We start from the raw sequence: 19,212 nt of genomic DNA, 5'->3' as shown, positions 1-19,212 counted from the left end.
TGTATGACAGATAAAGTGTGAGGAAAGTATTTGTATGTTGTGCTAGTACCAAAGCTTTTCTTCAATTGAAGTTCCTTTATAGTATTAGAGGAAGAAACCTATAAATGATGGACAGTTTTGAAGGTTCATTATTTAGTCATTATTTAGGTAATTGGGTACTCATGTCTAGGGATTTTCTGCAAAATCTTTTGTCCATTCTTGGAGAAATTCAGAAGATCAGATGAAACTGGGTACATGACCCTCAAAACCCCAATATTTTTAATTGCATTTTAACATGTTTTCTTTTGACATACTTGTAATTATTTGATTTCTCAACATATAAAGAAGATTGACTAACATAGTGCCTAGCTATTGAAAGATTAGATCCTATAACCAAGTAGTTGTCTTTATGAGAGAACTTTGTACTATTTTCCACATGCGATTTCTCTTCACTGGTCCAGATGTTTCCTTTGCCTTGCTCTTCCACACAACTAATTTCTGCAAAGTTAAAACTTAAAGAAAGGAAAAGACCAAATAAATACCTCAGTTAGTAACTTCTCAAGTTCTCATGAAGTAGGACTGAAGAAAGAACAACTGTCAGTGAGCTCTGTACCATCTGAAGGCAGCTGTCTTCCTATTTAAATACAAAGAAAGGAAAGAGAAAGCAAAATTTTGCTTGAGAATGGAGAAAAAATAAGATACATTCATGAACTGCCCTCCTCACCACTTTAACTGACAACATCTTACAAGTGATAGGCCGAAATTCACTCAGCTTAAAACTGACACAAACAAATGAAACACTGGACACCCAACAGCTGTTTGGACTGCCAATGCTCATGACAGCAGAGTTTATAGTAAACGAGAAATAAACATTAGTCAAAAATCTATGTGCAAAATAATAAAAAATATTTCTGCTGCAACTGTAAGATTGGAATCCATTAGTATAATGACCAATAACTTCAATTATGGGGTTATATAGCATTTGTACAAAATCTAAATCTTTGTGTCTCTCAAGTAATTTTCTGCACAGTTCAAGAATGCTGATATCCCATTCCTCACCCCAAAACTGCCAACCTCTTTTTCAATTGGATTTTGAAAGTCAATGGCTGGTGACTTAGTCCTGGAAAGGTAACTAAGCAGAAATATTGATCTTCCAGATTGTCAGAGTCCACCCATACCAGCACCTGACTAACTAGCAGCACTTGCAAACTTATCTCAGGAAAAAAACCCAACAGAAATGATGGTTTCAATATTCTGCTATTTCACATTCTACATTTTTTCCCTCTCTTTTTTTCTTAACAAAAGTTCAGTGTACAACTTCAAAAACATCTGCTTATTCCTCAAAGTACAAAACAACACAGTGGTGGAGGAGACACTATCAGGCATCAGTAAAGTAATTCATTTAACTAGAAAGGACATAGAAGACATTTGGTCTTGTCAGGTATTTTTCAAGTCTGTGAGATGTTTAAAGAAAGTGACACGCAGTGGTAAGCAAAGGGTATTTAAGTGGTGATAAGGATTTGGCAAGCAAAGGGTATTTAGGACACAGGAATATTCTCGCCTGTATAGGAAATGGAATTTATCTGAAATACCATAATTATGTGGAAAACACTAAAAATAACTAAAATTAGGTTGTATAGATGTGTAACTCCAGATGATAGCAGAGATCTTTTTCAACCTATAAGATTCTATGAAACAGGAGTTTTGACATATGAAATATTAATAGATACTTTGGTAAAGGTTTAGAAAGATCAAGTAGTGTAGCAAAAGCAAATTTGAAGATAAAATGGTAGAAATCTTGGGGAAAAATGTATGAATGTAAAACCAATAATTAACCAAATTCTAAAACAACTAAAGTGGGGGATAGTTTCAATAATGGAAAAAATAAAAAAAGTAATTATTTACCAGACATCTCTGAACTACCAATAACAGAGGGAAAATGTCCAGGTATCATCTATTCTTGTTCTTGGGCATTTTAGTTACTCATGAGCTTGAATAATGATGCCACAGAAAAATCACCTTTTCAAACCCAATGTTTTCCAGTTCTCCTGCCTTCCCACTACATTAGAGGCTCCACTGGGACATCAAGCAAGAGGTGTTGGAAATAATTTTTCTAGTGTTTCCCTCCAGAGCATTTTGAATTGACTAAATTTAATGTGCTTTTTAAATTTTTGAGGGATAGGACAGCTGCTCATTTATTGATAGATTGAGACCTTGCCCCCTCCTAAGGATAGGGCTATGCTGAATATTTAAAATGGTATGTAATCTTTTAAACCTGAGTAAAAGAGTGAGCCAAAAGAGACTTCTATCTTTCCCATACAAACAGAGAGAAACACTTGAAAGTTTCTCTTGCACCGATTAACTCTATAAAAATGCAATTGTTTTAAAGGGTTACAAAGTGGAAAATACTCCAATAGGAACCTTTTAAAATATAAATGTGTGACCCACAAATATAAGGCTTTAAGGGAGATCTGCTTAGACCATTCCATGATATCTATAAGGAGGTTCAAAACAGCTTTGAAACTCGTGATAAATGTTTCATTAGAGAATGAATAATACTACAACAATAAGCTAAAAGAGAAAAATCTGAAAAGTACCATGTGAGACAATACAAAAATTAAAGAACTTATAAGTATCCCACTGCCCTGTGATTCAGTGCATGGCGGGACTGGTTTCCAGGAACTTTTTTATCTGTGAGTACAAACAGCTGGCTGTGGGTCTATTACCTGATCACCCTAAGAGTGTTTCAATCTCTGCTTCAGTTGTTGGGTTTCTGTTCCTTGTGCCTCACCCCTTTTCTCTATCCCACTTTTTGATGCATTCTGTCACCTTTCCTCCCCAGTACACTCAGTGGGTCCAGAAGAAGAATCTTTTCTTTTTTGCTTATTGTTCACCAGCTCTACTCAATCTCTTTTCAAATTCACATAGACACTAAATTAAGTTATATAGAACTGTTTCAAACTGTCACAGAGGGCTAGTTAAGGTTTTTTTGGGGAAGGATGTGTTAAATGGTATCTTCTACCTGGATTGCATCTTCTTGCAATCTGATTAAAAAAGATTTCATTTCTGTGAGTATAATTCTGCATGAACTTTTAAAGAGATTAAGTAGTGAAGTAACAAGTGAAAAGCTGCATGTGTACTCTGTTCTCACCACTGCACTCTGTGCAAAGATAAGCCCGACAGCTGCCCTGGAATACAGGTAAGTTGGGATAAATTTATCTTCTAAGAGCAAACAAAAAAGCAGATGTTTTGTAGACTCTTCCAAAGAGTCCAGCTGAAAAGATTGATTTGGACTCTGCAGCGTATGCAGACTAGAAGACACAATGGAGGGACTTCGCACTACCTTAAAAGCAGAAAATGTTGCCTAACTAAGTATTAAGGAGGTAAAAGCCCACCAAACACTAAATGTCCAAACAGATTTGCGATGATTTTGTCCAGTTGCATTGTTGGTATAATTCAAGCATTCTCCTAAGCATGGTGTGCAAATACTGTTAGCTTGAGGAAGTTAATTTTTAGCTTTTTCTCAGGCAGGAAACCAGAAATGTTTGGGGGTTTTTTTTTGGTATACTTACCAAAGCATATAGAAGCGTATACTTCAGTTTATATGAAACTCTCTAATATTCTGGACAGGAGGGTGGAGCAAAGCATTTTTAAATAGGTGTGTTATTTTGTGCATTGGGATTTTTATTTTAGGATATGATTCATTGTGCACCTACTCACAGTTCCATCAGCGAGCACACTCTGTGACTGGCAGAATAGTGTATTTACAATTCTATTTCGTGCAGGATGTCAAATCACTTCTACAACAGATGTCAACAGCAGTGACAAGCAACAAAGAACCACCATTCATGTTCTCTGGTCATAACATTTCCTCTTATATCATCTGGCCTTCACTAAAAACAAAAGCAAAACCTGAAATGCACTGAATGTCCAGAGCCAGAAGTCTGCCTTGGGATATCTGAATTCTGAGGCATTCAAGTGAAACACACGGCTGTCACCCAGCACAGGTGGCTGTATGAAACAAAAACCAGAATGACTGTCCCTCCATGGTAGAACAGGTTTATTAGGTCTTGGAAGCACTGCCTCTGTACCCACATTTTCATATTGCATAATGGCTTGTACAGATACAAACCCTAAAGAATATGATGTGTTTAATACTCTCTTTTGCTTTCTTCCTATTTCATTTCTCTTCTTTTTCTTGCTTCCTTCACTACCCACCAACAGGGCAGAAGTACTAGTGATTGAGAGATATAAAAGTCTGCCATCTTATTATTAAATGTTATATTCCAGTAACATAGTATATATTTAATTCTGACAAAGAAAGCACTTATTTAATTTGCATTTGAAACAAAAGCATATAAAGCACATAAAATTCTGTTTAAATCCAGTGTCTACTTCATTAGTTAGAATAGTTTTCTCATTCAGTACCACCATGCATCTTCCCAGAGAGAAAAAAAGAAAGTTAAGGCACACAAGAAAAATGTCTCCAGTTTCAAAAGATTTCGAAGAAGAGAAGCGAAAATATGGAAATTGCAGTGCTCTGGCCAGAATCCTATGACAGGAACCACTGTCCCAGAACTCCTGCCCTGACAGACCCAATGCTCAGAATTTAGTGGATTCCAATTTTATATTTGGAGCAACTGACTATTAAATTATGGAAGGAGTCTGCATTAGTTTAATTTTTTTAAAAACTTCAGTCTTCAATAAAAGTGATAAAAATATGGAAAACTATTTAATATTGTAAAGATACAGTATTAAAACTGTGTTTCTTTCTTGTTAAACAAGAGGGAAAAGTTATTTTAGGATGGTCATACTACAGAACAGCATGTATGCTCGAAGAAAGAGAATAAATAAGACTGGCAGTTTAGTATAAAAAAATGAACACACACTTAACTATCTGTTATGAGACCTAAAGAAAATTTCTTTAAATTCTTTTGTTGAACAGGTTCAGCTTACAAAATATCAAAAGTATTTGCAAAAATATCCCCCATAAAACTAAATTTAAAAGCTTACAGAAGAAAATACATAGAATTGAAAAGGGAGTTAATTCAAATGTATGTTTTAGCTAATATGTAAAATGCAGTCATTATCCTAATTAAATCTTCATACAAGTAAAATGAGAGTGTTAGTATAAATCAGTGAACGAGCAGCACAAGAATATAAAGAATTTATATCAAAAATTTTATTTAGCACTAATCTAGGCACAAGAAGTTGTAATTTTTTTTTTCATTTTACATGACTTTCTGTCCACACGTTCTGATAAATATCCAATGCAAAAGGGAATTGGGAATAATGAAGGCTTCAGCTGTATAAGAAAGTTACATAAGTTTACATGATCTATTTCTAGACAATTTGTGTTTATAGTTATGCATATAAAACAGAACTTTAAAGTGGATCTGCTTCAAAGTTTCCTTTACTGTGAGCTCCTCAAAAAAAGCACCAACATTATACTATTTTGCTTTAAAATTTTTAAATAGAGAACCTGGAAGCAGCCAGATAAGACCAAATGTAAACAGAAGAACGCTTATGAACAAGTAATTTCCTGGCCATTTCTCTTTGCTCAGAGGACCCTTCCTTTCAGACCTGATGTCTGGCCCCTCAGTAATTTTACAGCAAAAAACTCTGAAGTTCAAGGAGGCTTCCATTTTATCACCTGTGAAATTTGGCTTGCAGCTCTGTGGCCTTTGCAGCAATTTCCCCTCTTAACTGTTCCTCTGAAGCTGCAAGTTTTTAGACTGTCATTGTGCTTATTCCTGCTTTTTTACTCCTTGATAAATTTGTGATTTCTGAGACTGTCTTTTTTATATGCCCCTAAGGAATGACAATCATATTTAACTCCTGCCAAGGTCTACCCTGATACGGTCAGTCTTATAAATAGAACACATCAAGCAAGAAGAAAAAAGAGCCCCCAGGTTAGGCCATGCCCACCTATGTTGTGCAATGAATTTACTAATGGACAAAAGGACACACTGTTCTTCAATAATCTGCACAGTATACACCATAATATAACCAAATTATGCATTCTCTGACATCAGACATATTTTCACTGCCACTGAATGAATTAATGTCAGTGTAGGAAAAGCTTTTACCCAATACTGATTATCTCCTGTTTTTTTGGTAGCCAAGAAAAAGCAATGTTCCCAAAGCATTTTACTTTTCCTTTAAAAATATGCTATAAACCACTGAATGATAAATGATTTTTCCTTTTACAAGTTCCCATTGTAAAGCTGTTCTGAAGTATACTACTATTAATTTTGCAATCAAAATCATACTACACCCTATGACTCACTAAAAGAATGCCAGGGAAAAAAAGCTCCAGCATTTTAAAATGCCAGAAATGGGGTGGAGGGTGAGAAAAGGCATAATAAAAAGCATTTTTTTGTGCTACAGAGTAAAAGAGCCTAAACCACAGATATATTAGCTATTGTTCTGGAAACTAAGAGTATACAGTATTTTATAGCACTTCCATTTTTGACTGTGAAACTGAGTCCCTCGTTTTTAAATTCCCAAGAAATAGTTAACACATGTACCATTCAGGTACAGAGTCAACCAGCAAAACAGTTCACACCTTGAAGGCTTGGGCAATCTTTGGTTAACAAAACACAGTTACATATTGGGTTTGCATGGCCAGGTTTGGATAGCATGGGGGCTACAGAGGTGCCTTCTGTGAGAAACTGCCAGAAGCTTTCCCCATGTCTGACAGAGCCAATGCCAGCTGGCTCCAAAACAGACATGCTGCTCGCCAAGGCCGGGCCAATCAGAAATGACAGTAATGTCTCTGGCATAAATTATTTAAGAAGGAAAAACGAATTATTGGGCAGATGTAACTGTGGCCAAAGAGCAGTGGAGTGAGAACACGTGAGAGGGACAGCCCTGCAGATCCCAGAGTCAGTGCTGAAGGAGGGGCAGGAGTTGTCCAGGCACTGGAGCTGAGATTTCTCTGCAGTCCATGATGAAGACTCGTGAAGCAGCTGTGCCCCTGCAGCCCGTGGGGATCCACAGGGGTGCAGAGATCCACCTGGAGCCCATGGAGGAGCCCACACTGGAGCAGGTGGATGTCTGAGAGGAGGCTGTGACCCCATAGGAAGCCCATGCTGGAGCAGGCTCCTGCACACACGTAGAGAGAGGTGTCCGCACCCGGAGCAGGTTTCCTGGTAGGACTTGTGACCCTGTAGGGGACACATGTTGGAGCAGGCTTTGCCTGAAGAACTGCACCCTGTGGAAGAGTGATCCACACTGCAACAGTTTGTGAAGAACTGTTGCCCATGCGACAGGCTCATGTTGGAGAAGTTCATGGAGAACTGTCTCCCGTGGGAGGGACCCCACACTGGAGCAATGGAGACTCCTCTCCCTGAGCAGTGACAGGAACATGTGATGAATTGACTATAATTCCCATTCCCTGTCTCTCTGCACTGCTAGAGAAAGAGGTAGAGATGAGGAGGGAGAAATAGGGGAATGTGTTTTTAAAATTTGTTTTTACTTCTCATTATCCTGCTCTGACTTTATTAGTAAGAAATTGAGTAATATCCCCAAATCAAGTCTGTTTTCCCCATGACCATATTTGGTGAGTGATCTTTCCCAGTCCTTATCTCAACCCATGAAACCTTCATTATATTTTTCCTCCCTCATTCAGCTTGGAAGAGGAGAGATAGAGCAGCTCTAGTGGGCGCTGGGAATCCAGCCAGGGTGAACCCACTACACATTAAAAAAATATAATTGATGATTTCCCAAGATCACTCCATGAAGAATCTACTGAACCATATTTAAGAATGCAAGATTGAAGTACTTAATTCAGAGTCACTTTTCTGGATCAGGATGATTGTCCTCATCAGGTGGACAAAGGAAGCTCAGCACTTATCTCAGGAGTTTTTACCTCTTCTAGTATTTCTAAGAAGACAAAAAGAAGGCCAGTGCAAAGAAAGCAGAAAAAGGACAAGCAATTTTTCTTATCAACCACCACAATAAAATAGCAATTTGTGCTTCTGCTTTCTGTGGAAAAAAACCTGAACAGCCCTTAAGGAGCAACAGTAGAAGTGTAAAGAAAATAATTTTCAAGATTCTGATTTGACGTTCTGAACTTGTATTGAAGCAAAGCTTTAGTACCAAAGGTTAAGTCACAGCTCTTGACCCATAAGATGTTTTTTGAGCTACCATTCATAAGAAAGACCATAAAAATAACAATAATAATGTTGTTAGTATACCCCAACTATCTGTTTGCCCTACTGAGATTTTAGCTTTGCCAAAATGCAAGCAGAAAAATTAGGCACATGAGAAGTGAATTTAATTAGGAACTTGCCATCTGGCATAAGAAGGCAAATGTTAAGTGGCGCCCTTTTAATATAGAAGAAACTATAATCAACCAGGGAACAGACTATAAGCTATTTCCTCTTTGATTGAAATGCTTAAATTAACTGTGGGAATAGTGTAATTATCTAGTACTTTGAAGGTTTATCCTCGAGGCTGAGCTGTAGGCAACCACAAGCAAGCAGACTAACCATAGTGGAAGTGTTGACTTAAAATTGACAGATGTAAACTGATAAATTTTGGCAGTCTAAGAATATGACAACCCAACTTATTGAGCAGAGTTAGAATATACTTGCAAAATAAAGAGTTGTATCAGTTTAAAAAAGAGAAAATAGTAGTATTATCTGGAGCAATGTTTATTATAATTAGGCATCCTATTCTAACAGGCTATTTTGAAAAAAATAAAGAAAAAAGTAGCATGGAAATGGACAGCAAAATGAACTAGGCTCTACTTGGCTGCTCTAGTTATGCCAAATAGGAGACAATTTGTTTGATTTTACTTAGAAACACTATCAACAAATGCCCAAGTTTCTACTCTAGTGAACCTGTGATTCATAGTATTTTCGAAATTACTAGTCACAGTAATTGACTAGTAGGGAATACATTCATTTTAACCATAACCAGAATGCATGGTTAGAAGTCTTTTCCCCTGCTATTTCTCAAAACATTTAATGTCACATCTTTACTTCTCACACTTCATTGGCTTTGCATCAGCTGAAGTGACAACAGCTGCATCCTAGTTGGTATGATCATCTCATTTACTGTCTGGATAACTACACAAACAGGCTGCTTAATTTTCAGCTGTGCAGTCAAATACCCAGTCCATCGATTGTCAGAAAACGGTTGCAGTTACAAAGCCAAGGCACAGATCAGCCCCTCCAGCAGAAAACAATTTCCAGAAATTCACCGTCCATTTCCAAAGATAAAGATGTTTGTCTCCAACATACTGTGATGACCCACATTTCCCCTTAGGGGTGGGCTGTCACACCTACTCTGTTATGGTGTATTAATCCAGCAGATAAGCCCCAAAGCCAGTCTAAAAGTGCACTGTTCTAGTCAGGTCTTGTACAAAACTGAATGGACCCTTTTATGCACAGTATAACTAGCTGCACATCCAGTCCAACCATGACTCAGAGGCATCTCTTTTTCTAGCACTTCCTTAGGAAGTATCCTTGATATTTCCTAGAATACTGATAGGAAGAGGCCTTAAAGGATAACCAGCAACATACAAGTAGTCAGTGCCAAGTCTTTCATATTTTTAGAATGTGCACATATCTTTGGGGCTATTTCTCTTTAATTGCCTGTCCTGGGGTGACATTGTGAGGTTTGTATCCCCAGTCCTCTGTTGGGTCTGGGAGCAGGGGGAAGGGAGAGGCACGCGGTTTGTTTTCAGAAACTCTCCTCCATCAGCTGGCCTTGAGAGTCGGATTCAGCAACACACAGTGAGGGACGGAGAGATCTTTTTTTCCTTTGTGGTTTTTTTTTTTCGCTCTCAGTAGTTAGTTAGTGAGTAGCTAGCAGAGGGGAAGAAGCCTCAGGTTTTTTTCCTTCTCCTGTTTTTTTTTTTCCTTTTTTCTTTCCTGTTTTATTTCCCTCCTTTTTTTTCACCTTTCCTTGGAACTGTTACAATTTCCCTGGACTGAGGACACAGGGCAGCGCCGTGGGGGCTCGCACCTGGAACCCACCAAGATCCATCCTGCGCAGCAATGTTTCCCAGCGCCAGAGGAACTGAGACAGAGCAACCACCTCCAGGAAGGACTTCTTTTCCAAATCCGTCATCTCTCCAGAGCGGCACGAAGTTCTTGTCATCGGGTACTGTCCAATCTATTGTGCTGGGGAGTGCTTTGTCTGTTTAATAAAGAGGGTTCTTTCCACTTCTCTCTGAGAAGTTTTTTTTCTGAACTGGTTGGGGGAGGGGAGGGAGGGCCCCTTAGGAGGTTTCCTCCCAAATCTGCCTTAAACCTTTAACATTGCCATTGTTAGACTTCATAATTAACTGATTTTACTTGCCTCATAGGAGTCATAGAATCTGATTCCGGGCTTGGCAAAACCATCAATACCAGAGCACTAGATTTTTATATTCTCAAGCAAGTTCTAGTAGACACTTGATGTACTTCTCTTTCCTCATTATGTGCTCATTTTCCTGATGTGCTTAGATTTTAAGCTTTTTCTTTAGTCAAGGGCATCTTGCTTTACTATCAGTAGCTAGCAGCTCTTATTTCTTATACAATTTAGTGCTCTTTGTCTGTCTTCTATATAATATCCCCAAAAGAAGAAAAAAAATAAAGAGACATTTTAAAAACAGATATATAGCCTAATACATTCACAGATGCATGTGAAAATACTTACAGGTAGCTCTCAAAATTTCCCCACAATTCTCTACTGCTTGCCACAAGAATGAGCAAATGGAAAGGATGGCAGTTTTGTTTGCTACTGAAATAGTTTGGGAAGAAAAGGTCTGGTCAAGACTATATTCAGATTTTCTTCTGAGAATGGCACAGGAAGAGAAGCAGTATTTTTGGATATTTGTGTTCTTACATTTTTAAGACTGAATCAAGGAGGGGATTGGCACTTTGACACCTGAGGCTAGAAGAGAAGTTGCCTCCAGCCATACTGATTTTCACGACAGCTTTCCTGGGTATGTTGTTAGCTGAAGACTGGAAAGTCAGGGAGACAGACACTGAGTGTTGCATTTGTGATATTTAGCATCCAACAGCACATAGGAATACTCTTCCTGCAGTGATATGGATACCCAAGTGACTGTGAAAAAGTGAAGATAATGACTCACCTTCAGGTTACACATTCAGGAACTGGAAGGAGTTGAATGAAAATGTGTTTGCACTGTTGCTAGGGAAGTTGTTTAATCCTTGGAGAAGATTGTAACAATGCTTCATGTAAAGGCTATGCATTGAGAGACTAGGATGAGCACATAGTAAAGTACTGTAGGAAAGTTTGGCCTTCCTCTGAGAGAAGCTAATGGAGGAAATCCCACAGAAGACAGATCCTAAACAAAGAAGAAGCATTTTGAGGCTGCTGGCTTAGTACCCAATCTGCAACAGAAATATACCACTTCTGCTCTTGATGCTTAATGTGCAAGTTACAGGTTAAGGAGAATGGCCTTTAAGATGTACTTTAAGACTACCTCTGTGAGCAACAAAACTGTATACACTGAACATTTTCCAGCAGCACCTTCCCCAGGATGACACAGGAAATTAGTATACCCTTTGAATCATATAATGTAACCTCTACAGAACAGCCCAAAAGATAATTAGATTGTCTAATACTACATTAGAGTGTATCTCTTTGATCAAGTAGCATTTTATATCCCCATATATTGCAAGAATTTTGTCTTCACTGCAAGAGAAGCCTTCTCTTGTCTTTCACTGCAAAAAAAATAGATTGGGCTTTGTTTTATACCATTATTTCTACATGCGGCATATTCCTATAGTAAGTCTATACCTTAGGTATCTTGCTTTCTTTTCAAGTAATCAATGTTTGAAACAATGATTTGTACATGGTCTACACACTGTCAAATAGCTCCACTTTAAATCTCCTTCTTATAGCAGTACAGATAATTGGGTAATTTGCATTTGTTAATGATTGTATGGTTAAAAAATGAAGAAAATGTATCAGCCTAATTCAAATTTATATGAATATTATACACTTATTTATAATTAAAAAAACCTCCAACATAAATAACAGAAAATATCTTGGGCTATATAAAATTTTAAATGGCATTTTCAGAAACTACAAAATTAAATATGACAAGAAAAGACAGATTCATAGTCCCACTTCCCCGCTTAGTAAACAGTAAAATTTACATGCTTACTTATATTTCTCTATGGAAAACATAACTGCCTTAAAATATTTTTTTTTCAAAAGTTTTTACTGGAAATGCCACATGAAATCAACTACTTGTTCTGCATAAGCCCAGGGAAGTGATCCAGAAGAGGGCAAAGGCCCTTATTAGCAAGATGAGGTAAAAAACAGCAAGACAAACAGATGGACACATGGTAACTAATCATGTGTCAAGTTCTTATGAACTGAAATGACCTTATACTTACTTTGCATTCCCAAAAGGTAACTAAGCATAAATGAGCTTTGGGGTTTTATTTTTTTTTTCCTATTGAAAGAGTAATTACAATTAGCAGTGCAGAGAAGGTTCTGTGACACTTTCTCAGAATCAACAACAATTTCAGACTTCGGGATACATATTTAATATGCTTGACGCAGAAGCTGCACTACTGATAACTATCATGCTATCTCTGAAGGATGCTTCCCAATTTTCTGTAGAATGCAACGCAGCATCTGTAACAATGTCAAATACTAACAATTCTCACTCTCATTCCCAAGCCAATCCCATGCAATTCATTACAGTTCTTGGTTTCACCTGCTTCAGGAAAGGTCCATAAATAGCAACCTTGTGAGAGAACATAATTACACAAATTAATGCTTTTCGGAGTATGAATAGTGTAACTTTTTTGGGGAGTTGAGTCCACCTCAGCTAGACCCAGTGATGTTCCTTTGGAGATATCTGTAACTTTTCTTAAAGATGGATGCTTTTGTCATCTTGCTTCTTTTTAGACAATGCGAAACAAAGATTCAATCTTAAGAGGAAAGGCAGAATTTAAGGAACAATGCTTACAAGTCATTAGAAAATCCCAACTTCTACAGAACTGTTGAGATAATTCTTATCAAGAATAACTCTAACAATGGAAGTGTATAATTTTGAGAATGAAATTAACAAAGATCTGCCTGGTGCATTTGTGTTAATCCAGGCTAATGATCAGGAACAATAGCCTTTTTTGAATAAACTACATGAAAATCTCAGTGTCTCACTTAATATATCACATTATATTTAAAAGGAGGCTATTGATTTTATAAAGAGGGATGTTTATGGAGGCACCGAAAATGTACACTAAAATAATCTCCAAAAAATGTTTTACAAATTAGATGCTTTGAAACATTTTCAGAAACTAAAATTTTTCATAAATGATTCAAACTATATCAATGCAGAGAATTAGGCAGCCATAGAACGTTTGGTGCATTTCACATCTTCTTTATAGCCATATGAAATCAAGGTGAAAGCAGAAAAGGATTTTATGACTGTGAGACAATCATAGAATCACACACCAACAGACTTAAAGAGGGCCCAAACAGAGAAAACTGTGAATGTGCCTGGACAAAGAAACTGCAGTCAGCCTATAAAGTGGAAGGAGGTATCTACAGAAGTTCCAGAAAAGCTTCTGGTATACATCTTGGTGTACCACATCAATCCTCCTGCTAGAGTTCTCTTACTGTCTTAATCGCCACTCAGGATGGGGCTAGAATCTAAGCCCCAATATAAGAACAATTTGAAGAAACATTAGGACCATATAGTTACAATATGGCATTACATTTTTTTAATAAGCAGAAAACAAACAGACCCTTTGGAAAGGTATTTAACTTCCTAGAAAATCTTTTTTTTTTTTAAAGTGACTTCATTGAAATTTCCCAAATTGTAAATAAGAAATTGTCTTCCACTGTCTATAAATATTTTACTTTCCGTGTTAAATTCGATTTGATGAGTAGCTACTGAACTCCATTTGAGAAAAAATTTTCTCACATCATATTTCCTTTGCAGCTGCTTAAACTAATTTACAAAAAATTGGAAAAGTGTAGCATAAAACCAAAATATTCACTATCTACCCTGCACCTGTCACTAAAGTGGATGACTGTACAACTTTTTACCACAGGACTGAACTGAAGACACAAAAATAAACTCTCTTTTCATCAAGCTACTGTCTGTGAAACTCTAATTCAGTACTACATATGGGAATACTCCTATCTCCTACTCCTGTACACCACACACTGTATCTGGGAACAGAAACAAAGCTTATCTCTGATAGTTTTGTTAATGCCATCCAACATCTTCCACAGCTTCTCAACTGAAAGGGCTGTTGTATCTCGAATCCTCCTTTTATCCTGACATTCTTGCTAAGCTGCATTTTGAAGCCCCTTCTCATGAATGCAGCTTTCAAAACCAAGGGGGAAAATTATCCTGACCAGAAATGGTGTTCATTCCTTGGGTAACTCCCAAGTGCATTGTAACAAAGAGTGAAATTATGCTAATCACAAATGAAGTTTTCCCTGGCAGTATCCATGGGAGGAATGCTCTATTTCCTGCCCCACTAATATTGCACAAGACAGAACATATCCATTTTTGTCCCACTGATACCTTTGATCATTTCCCTAGATGCAGAGAATACACCGAAAAACTTGCCTTTTCTACCCCACTTTCTTTGATGGGCTCACGTAAGTATTCTAACAACAGCTGATGGCACGGCAGTACCCAATCTCCAATTAAACAATGGTGAATTGAAAACACAACTGTAGACTTTGAAAAGGCTGCCATGCTTGATATGTGGCTTTACAGCAAGATGTCTGAGGTGAGCTGTTAAAGAACACAGGTACTGGGGTCACTAAGCACCAATAAAATCCTGCAATGGGTTGGTTTGAGTTGGAAAGGACCTTAAAGATCACCTGGATCCCACCATGGGCTGGTACCATTTGCTGGTATCAGAACTGGTTCCGAACACACCACCACATATGTGAGGAGAAATTGCTACACTGAAACAACAGAACCCACTTCCCACTGTGAGAATGAAGAGATCAGGACACTTTCTGTAAGGCTTACACATGCAAAAGTAAAGAAAGAACATCCTTTTTTTATGCTGAGAATGCAACAATCCAGGGCTAGCTTCAGAAGCTTATGGCCAACAAAGAACACCAAGGGATGACTCTCCCTAGCTAACTTTAATGGTATTTTTATGCAGTAAGGAAAGCATCAAGGAAACATGCTGAGGAATTTTCTGCCTTTCAAAACGACATGGCAGCTGGACTAGATGACCGATGGAAGGTCCCTTCTGACTGGAGTATTCTCTTCTAGTCTATTCTAGCATACATTACATTTCCATCATCTGGATTTGTCATTCTACTGTCGCATCATTCAGAATCAGAAGGTCCTTCTGAAGATTTTCAATTCATTCTATTTCTAACTTCTTTTCAAACATCAGAGCTCCAAACCCCAACACGGCCCTTTTGATATGCGTTATCACAGAAAAGACATGTGACGTACTGTAGTGGTTTGAAAGCAAAACAAATGAGAGGCTCCAAGTCAGAGATACAATTTAATAGGAAGAAAGGAAAGAAAGAAAAATAAAATAGATGCAATAATACAAAAGACCACTGTCAGAGTCAGAATACTACCTGAGCAGAGTGATGGAACCAGTCCAGATGAGGTGGTCTTCCTGAAGCAGTGATCCTGTAGCAAGGTCTGGTAGCTCTGTTCCTCTGGAAATCCAGTGGGTAAGGGCCATCTGTACTGTCCCAAACCCCAGATTATATCCAGGTGAGAATGCTTGGTTCCTCCCTCTGGGTGGAGCATCTCACAATGGGATGATGAGTCATGCAGGGGGTCCTTGATGGCCCATTAAACAGAGATAACCCCTGGAGGGAGTTATCTATGAGTCATGGGCAAGGCATCTGATGGGCCATTAACAGAAGATAATGGCCCAGAGGGAGGGGGTCTGGGAAAACACTGCCCCACCTGGATTCAACAGTTCACGAAGATGGTGATAGAATACTTTGCGCACATCCTATACTACAACCCAGGACACGTGCATTGTGCAGATCCATGTCATGTGGACAGGTCTCAGCACAAACTGCTGCATATCTACGAAGACAGTGTTTCTCTGCTGCAAAAATTTAGCATGTATTTTTACTCTCTGTTTTCCAAGTTTTAGCCATCTGTTTATCCTTTCACAACCCTACTACTTGTGCCACAGATGCTTAGCTTCTTAAATTTCTGGTTAGGGAATATCTTGAAAGCTTCCTGAGGAAATCTGAGGAATTAACAAGAGAATTTTTACTGATTTATTCTCCATTTGCAGGGACACATGATGTCACACAGTGAGAATATAATTTAAAACTGGAATTGCTCAAAAGGCTGATCTAAAATTTGAAAGCAAAATTATCTAGCCACATTGCAAGTCAAAATAATTTGCTTTACCTGGTTGTTTTCATAGCTGCTTTGCCTTCATAAGACGTACTTGGGAAGCTTAAAAATTCATCTAGTTTTTTAACTTCTCAGGATACAAGAACAACAAAACAACGTCAAAAAGCTGCCTCTAAAATTTTCAGATGCATCAAAGAACCAAAATTACAAGCAACAATGCTAAAGACTGACAGAATGCAAAGAAGCTTTTAGTTAGGATCCAATTTTCTGAAAATTAAAGCACAACTATCAAAGGGGTAGCAGTATTAAAATAATGGTTGAAAACTGTCAACTTTTGATAGAAAGATTACTTTTAAAGTGTTAAAAACTAGTCAGTTGTTTTTAAGTCAAATAAGAGCACATTAACAGCTTAAATGTTCAGCTTTACATGGGATAGATGCACACTAAAATACAATGAGAAAAGTTTTCAAGAAAAGGCAGCTTACAAAAAGGCAGAAGAGACTGTCATACCAAAAAAAAAAATCCACAGAATTGAAAAAACATGTAATCAGAATTATTAATGTAAAGGAACATACTACTTAAATCAGGTACAGTTAATTTACCACTTTAATGAACCAGTGCAAGAAATTTTGAAATCTGTTTTGGCAACCTATGCACAGTGATCTAGGCACAATTAAGAAGGTGGGGGGAAAAAGGGCAGTGATTTTCATTGTATTCTCAATTCCTTCTAAACTCACATCTTCTATAAGAAGAAATACTTTCAGAAAGGTAAAGAAAAGACTAGTGAAGACATGCATACAGAGGAGTTCTCCCTATTTCTTTCTTTTAGGTACCTTCTAGATCCACCATCTACAGCAACACAACTTTTTGATTTACTCAAGGTAAACTACAAAAACACAGACAGCTATTGGACCAGTACATCTTAGGCAGAAGACAGAAGGCAGAGTACATCTTTCTTTCTCTTTTCCTCCTTCACAAGCAGAGTTTCAGAAAAAAAAGCCAGCAAAAAACCCTAATGAAAACAAGAACCCAATTTCAAACCCTATCCTCCTAACCACCGAAATGTGGCTCCTGCCATCACTATCAGGAAAATAGACTGTCATTTACCACCAGCTGGTATGCAGGTTATCTTATTTATATGTGCGAGCTGAGACAGAATGACTCCAGCCCAAATACCTACACAGAAAACTGCAGCATTTTTTTTTTCACTATGTGTGCTTCAAGATGTCACACCTGGGAAAGAGTCCATCTACCAAAATGTTTGATATTATTGCCTCCAGTCTGATCACATTTCAGACCATGGCTGGCCAGTGTCCAGTGTCCATATGCTAGTCCATCTAATGGGCAGATACTTGGCCAATGACTTCAGACTGAATTACAGTTTGACTTACAGGGGATGGTAGGAAATTTACTGGATATTTAAGAAGGATTCTTTGAGTAAACCCCAGGTCCAGAGCAAGGAAGGAGAAAAGTACTGGGCCTGACTTCCTTCCCTGTTTTCATAGGGACTTCCTAGGATACGAAACGTATGAAAACATGTCACAGTACAGAATTATTTCAGGGCAAAGTAAAATTTTAAAATTATTTCAGGGCAAAATAAACAATGTCTCTAGATCAAATGCAATTATGCCTTTAGACACCCACATGCTAAGAATTTAGCCAGATTGAAAAGGTAAGGTAGACATATTCCTGGAAATTTGTCTAAAACTCATATATTAAGGCACGACAATAGGCTCTGATAAGTCTTGAAATACTCAAAAAGAAGAGGAGAATATTTTGGGAAATATCACTAAAAGATGATATTTCCTGTCCTTATATTCTTTCCTAGGCATTTGTTGTGACCTACTGCCAAAGACACACGTTTGGGCAAGATGGAGCTGAAATATTTCTAAAATTTATCATAACTACAGGACTGGAGATACCAGCACTTCAAACACCTCCCGAGTCATCTTCTTTTATGTTAAGGGGAGCAAAGGCAGAATACATTTTTACTTGCAAGTTCAGGACGGAGCTGTTGACCCTGTACGGGCTTCTGTTATCAAAGAATAGTTGTCACTTGCAGTGGGGAGCAGAGCTTGAGTGGCACCATCAGCATGAAGACTAATAATACTCTGAGATTGATACAGACAGCATCTCAGGAGAGGTTAAGAATGCTACACACATCATTAGAACAAGTCTTACCTACACAATGTACATTTAGCTGTCAGAACCAGTCAAGGAATCCACGAATCTTCCCTGGCTGTCCACAAATCTCTGTAGACACCTATGTGCTGCAATTGCCAGCTATAAACATTATGTAGAGAAAGTCACATAAACAGAGCCCATCTACTGCCCCAAGACAAATGGGAAGTCCCCTTGAACATACCCCCTATAAACCTGGTTGTTCTCAATATGGATGATTTGCAGTTATATTTTCTACAGCTAACCATGAAAAGACTCAGATTTTACTCATTTAGGCTGAAGTCAGGCATGAGTTGGGAATTGGCACACTTTAAAGAAAAGTATTACTCTCCTACTCAATAAGGACAAGTGCCCAGAAAACGGAAGAGCATGTGTCAAATATCCCAGGCTCCAGACAGAAAAATTCGAGTCCCAATCCTGATCTAAGCTCAATAGCCAAGACTCAATGAGTTCAATTTTCTCAACCAACATTCTGTGTAGTGAGGACTAACACCTGATGAAAGCAAACACACAAAGAATCATCCTTCAAACTTCATAGTATAATAGGATGCCAAATTACAACAACCTTTCATGTTAGCTTATGAAGTTGTATTCCATAAACCAGGATAACCCTACATAAGCGCTCTGGGATCACAGATTCACCAATGGTGAAGTTACAGCAACATCACATCTAGGCAGTTACCACAAACCAATGGCTTGTATGAACAGCACAACACACTCAAGTGATAAAGCAGCTCAAGAACAAGAAAGCC

At 37.9% G+C, this 19,212-nt stretch overlaps 1 protein-coding gene across 6 annotated transcripts in view; it reads right to left on the bottom strand.

Annotated features, from left to right (window-relative positions):
- The window catches only part of SGCG (sarcoglycan gamma), a 107,838-nt gene that overhangs the window by 74,873 nt on the left and 13,753 nt on the right, over window positions 1-19,212 (bottom strand). For 5 of the 6 annotated variants that reach the window (XM_066175873.1, XM_066175872.1, XM_066175875.1 and 2 more), the window contains one exon: window positions 522-613. The exons of the other annotated variant lie outside the window; for it this stretch is intronic. The gene's annotated coding sequence lies outside the window, so the exon portion shown is untranslated. The remainder of the gene's footprint in view (window positions 1-521; window positions 614-19,212) is intronic. 6 annotated transcript variants of the gene reach the window in all.

Source organism: Chamaea fasciata, unplaced genomic scaffold (genome assembly GCF_029207755.1).
Source record: "Chamaea fasciata isolate MVZ Bird 193981 ecotype frontalis unplaced genomic scaffold, bChaFas1.0.hap1 SCAF_2, whole genome shotgun sequence".
Classification (NCBI taxonomy): Eukaryota; Metazoa; Chordata; class Aves; order Passeriformes; family Sylviidae; genus Chamaea; species Chamaea fasciata.
Note: the sequence above shows the minus strand (reverse complement) of the source record. Positions and strands in the feature narration are given on the sequence as shown.